General features: G+C 42.1%; 1 long non-coding RNA gene across 2 annotated transcripts in view; it reads right to left on the bottom strand.

Annotated features, from left to right (window-relative positions):
• Positions 1-418: 418 nt before the first annotated feature.
• The window catches only part of LOC104863553, a 15,162-nt gene continuing 11,605 nt past the window's right edge, over positions 419-3,975 (bottom strand). For both annotated transcript variants that reach the window (XR_780612.2, XR_004514354.1), the window contains exon 4: positions 419-514. This is a non-coding gene — a long non-coding RNA (uncharacterized LOC104863553). The remainder of the gene's footprint in view (positions 515-3,975) is intronic.

Genomic DNA, 3,975 nt, shown 5'->3' with positions numbered 1-3,975 from the left:
GTTCTTTTCTCTGGATGGAATGTCTTGGCACACCCCTGACTCTGGACCTGCAAACATCTTCCTGATGTGCTGAGCCCCTCTGTGCATCTCCCATCCTCTGAAGCACATGTGTCAGCGGACTTTAATGTACCAGCCGCTCTGTGTCCATCCAGCTGAATCTCTGTGATGGCACTGATGTAATAGATCAACGCCGCATTCTTCAGTGTGTCCAGCTGGCCCAGATCTCTGCAAGCTGTGTTATGACAGACGCTGACCGTTACCATAGTTCCGGGGCAAAACTGTGAATGTGTATTGTTGCTTGTTCCCTGTGGATGCATGCTGTTTCAAATGTGCTTTTCTCACAGGCCTAGAAAAGAAGTCATTCACTAAGGAGCTGTCTACATAAAAGGTACTTGAGACTGTATTCCTCTGTTCTAGTACTGGAATGGTAGCTGCAATAGGGCTGTTGTGTGAGTAGTGTACTGTACTGTCTGCCGCCTCCTCCAGGTTTCATCTGGTTTCTCCTGGGACGATCCTGGTGAATTAAATTGGAAATGATATTTAAAGGCAAAATCCTTGGTTTTCCCTGTTGCATGGTGTCAAGGAGGTTTGCTAACATTTATGCATGGTTCTCAGTTGCCCGTCAATCATTCTTGGTGTTTTATAATATTTCTCTAAAACATCCTAGGGGACTTTAACAGTTGTCACTGAATGCCCTTATTTTTGCAGTTATTATTTCACCCATATCCCTCAGTTGTCTAATACATTCCTTCCCAGAGGCTAACCATCTCAATCCACTGGGAGTAAGACTTCTACCAACTGGACCATTACCTTGAGCTAAGGGATGCCTGTGTTCTAGCTCTGTGCAGCGATGGGGTCCTCAGTGCCAGCATGACAAAGTGTAACACTGCTTCCAAGTCCCATCATATCACCTGCTTTCTCAGGCCCCTCCTACACGCCTCCTTCTCTCGGAAGCAGGTTCTGAGACCGTGTGGAGTACATGGCCATTATTAGGGTGTGCACTTAGTATCTATGCCAGTGTAAGGTAAGCAGCAGAACCAGAACTGGGCAGAGGGAGAGGCCACACCAATATGCAGTCGAATGGAACAGGAGCCCTTCTGTGATTGAATTGGATAGCAAAGCATTGCATACTAAGACAGTATGACACACATCTACATTAACTGATAAACAGTCACCACAATATTCCAAAAACATAGATCCACATCAAAACATTAGAAATCTTAAGTGAATATGTTAGCTAATGTGAGGCATTTAAAATGGAATATCTTAGTGCGTCAGAATTTCTCCACAGATGTTAAGAATGAAAATGAAGCTGCAACAGAAGTAGGTTTCCCAAGTGGCTTGTTAGTCAAATAAGGAAAGCCACTTGGCTGGGGATTTAGCTCAGTGGTTCCTGCCTCGCAAGCGCAAGGTCCGGAGTTCGCTCCCTGGTAAAAACAAACAAACTGAATATTCTGACTTGTCCTATCACACAGCAGCTTGGTGGGTGAGCTGTAGACCTAGGTGGAATTGTACTCACTTGGTCATAAAAGCTTACTTTATCATAGCCAGTGCTTTGAAGTAATCCAAACACCCACTTAAATGGTAAGTGAAGTAACAAACGGCAGTCTACTGTATTCCATTGGATAACAATAAGAAGGCACATGTTACTGATACGTGCAACAATGTAGATGGGTCTCAGAAACACTGTGTTAGAAGAAAGACACCAAAGAGCTACAGCTCCATTTATGTAACATTCTTAAACTGTAGGGACAGGGAAGGGGTCAATGGCAAATGAGCAGGAGGGAACTCTCTAGGAAGATCAAAGTGCTCTGTATCATAAAGGTGGTACATACAGCCACTGTATACGTTTACCAAATTCCACATTTATAATTGGTAAATTTTACCATATGTAAATTCACCTCAATAAAGCTGACTATAACACATAGTTAAAAAAATACACATCAGGTCACTAGCTAGTATAGCCTCTACTTGTACAGTTTACAACCAGAATGTTGATAGAAGCATAAATTGAAACATTTGATTTTAGAATCAGGTCCAGATTCTACATTCAATTTATTGGCAAATTCTGCTAGCCCTGACTTCCTGCTTGCACCCACATCCAAGCCGCCCTCACCTATTAATGGGACTATTGCAGTAGCCTCCCAAATGCGCTCTGAGCCTGTACTCAATGTTCTACAGAACAAAAAATGGCCCTCTTAAAGCATAAATCACCTCCTCCATTTCTGCTCAACACCCTCATCGGGCTGAAGGTAAAATACAAAGTTCTTTCCATGACTTCAACTCTGATCTTAGCCTGTACCTCCAACCTATCTCCTTCTCTCACTGGTCCTCAAATGTATAGGTCTTCTACCGCCTGATGCCTTTGCACTTTCTCCACTTCCTGTTTGGAATGCTCTTCCTTCCGGTCTCCTACATGGTTTGTTTCCATTCTCTGTTCAGCCTTGGCTTAGGTGCTAGGATAGGCTTTCCCTTACTGCCATGTCTGGTCCCTTTCCCATTTTTTCCATAAAACTATGCTTTATTCTTCACAGCAAGGTCTTTGTTCTGCTCACTGTTGTGGACTGGCACTTAGAATAAAGCCTGGCACATGTAAGTACTCAGTGCACACTTTCTGAATGAGTGATAAATGAACAAATGAACCACAGTGTTTGCCCACGCAACATTCTTAGTCTGCCTGGTCTGCAGTTATCTCTTCTTGCTCCTCTTTCTGGTATTTGCTATTTTTGTTTGATTGACTGTTGTTTTAGAAACAGCTTTGTTTATTGGGGTATAACTCACACACCATACCTTTTACCCACTTGATGTATGCAAATCAATGATTTTTTAGTAATTCACAGCATTGAACAACCATCATCACAGTTAACTCGGGTGTTTGGATCCCCTCACAAAGAGACCTCAGACCTTCATCACACATCCCATCACCCATCCCCTCGATGAGGTTGTAGAGAAATCAGTGCCATTGTATACTGCTGCTGGGAATCTCTATTAATGCCTTGGTAAACAGTCTGGTGTTTCCTCAAAACACTGAACATCTACTCTATGCCCCAGAAATTCCTCACCTAGGCCTTTTCCCAAGAAAAGAAAGTGTGGTCCCATAAAAACTTGTATGCGAAAATTCATAGCAGTGTTATTCATAACAGCCAAAAAGTAAAATAAGCAGAACTCATCAACAGTATGGCATATCCACATAGTACAATGTTACTCGGTAACAAGGACAGACGCACTGATTACATAATACAGCGTAGATGAGCCCTGAAAACATCATCCTAAGTGTAAGAAAACAGTTGTGGGAGATCACCCTACTGTATGGTATGATCCATTTATATGAAATATCCAGAACAGACAAATCCAGAGACAGAAAGGCTTAGGGTTAGGAAAGAGGAATGGAGGACTGCTAGTCAATATGTAGTTTGACAGTGGCTATAGCTGCACAACTCTAAGAATATGCAAAAGAAAAAACAACAACAACAACAACAACAACAACAACAAAAACCCAAGCTTGAATTGTGCACTTTAAATAGGTAAATTCGGAGTATGTGAATTTTACCTCCATGAAACCCATATACAATGCACACATACTCTGGGAGGATAAAGAAAGTTATTAAGTCCTCTCATTTATTTTCTCTTTGAAAAAATAAAAATAAAATAGTTTAAAAAACCCAGTCCTTTAACTTAGGAGTTGCACAGAGCTGTCAGCCCCAGTGTAGTGTACCAGGGCTCCAGGACTCCAGGAACTTGAGATGGAGGGTCCTGACTTTGTCTATACAATGCACACATACTCTGGGAGGATAAAGAAAGTTATTAAGTCCTCTCATTTATTTTCTCTTTGAAAAAATAAAAATAAAATAGTTTAAAAAACCCAGTCCTTTAACTTAGGAGTTGCACAGAGCTGTCAGCCCCAGTGTAGTGTACCAGGGCTCCAGGACTCCAGGAACTTGAGATGGAGGGTCCTGACTTTGTCCAGAAGAGGTG

This window comes from Fukomys damarensis, unplaced genomic scaffold (assembly GCF_012274545.1).
Source record: "Fukomys damarensis isolate Sample0158 unplaced genomic scaffold, DMR_v1.0_HiC HiC_scaffold_25, whole genome shotgun sequence".
Classification (NCBI taxonomy): Eukaryota; Metazoa; Chordata; class Mammalia; order Rodentia; family Bathyergidae; genus Fukomys; species Fukomys damarensis.
This window is presented reverse-complemented; position numbering and strand designations above follow the sequence as displayed.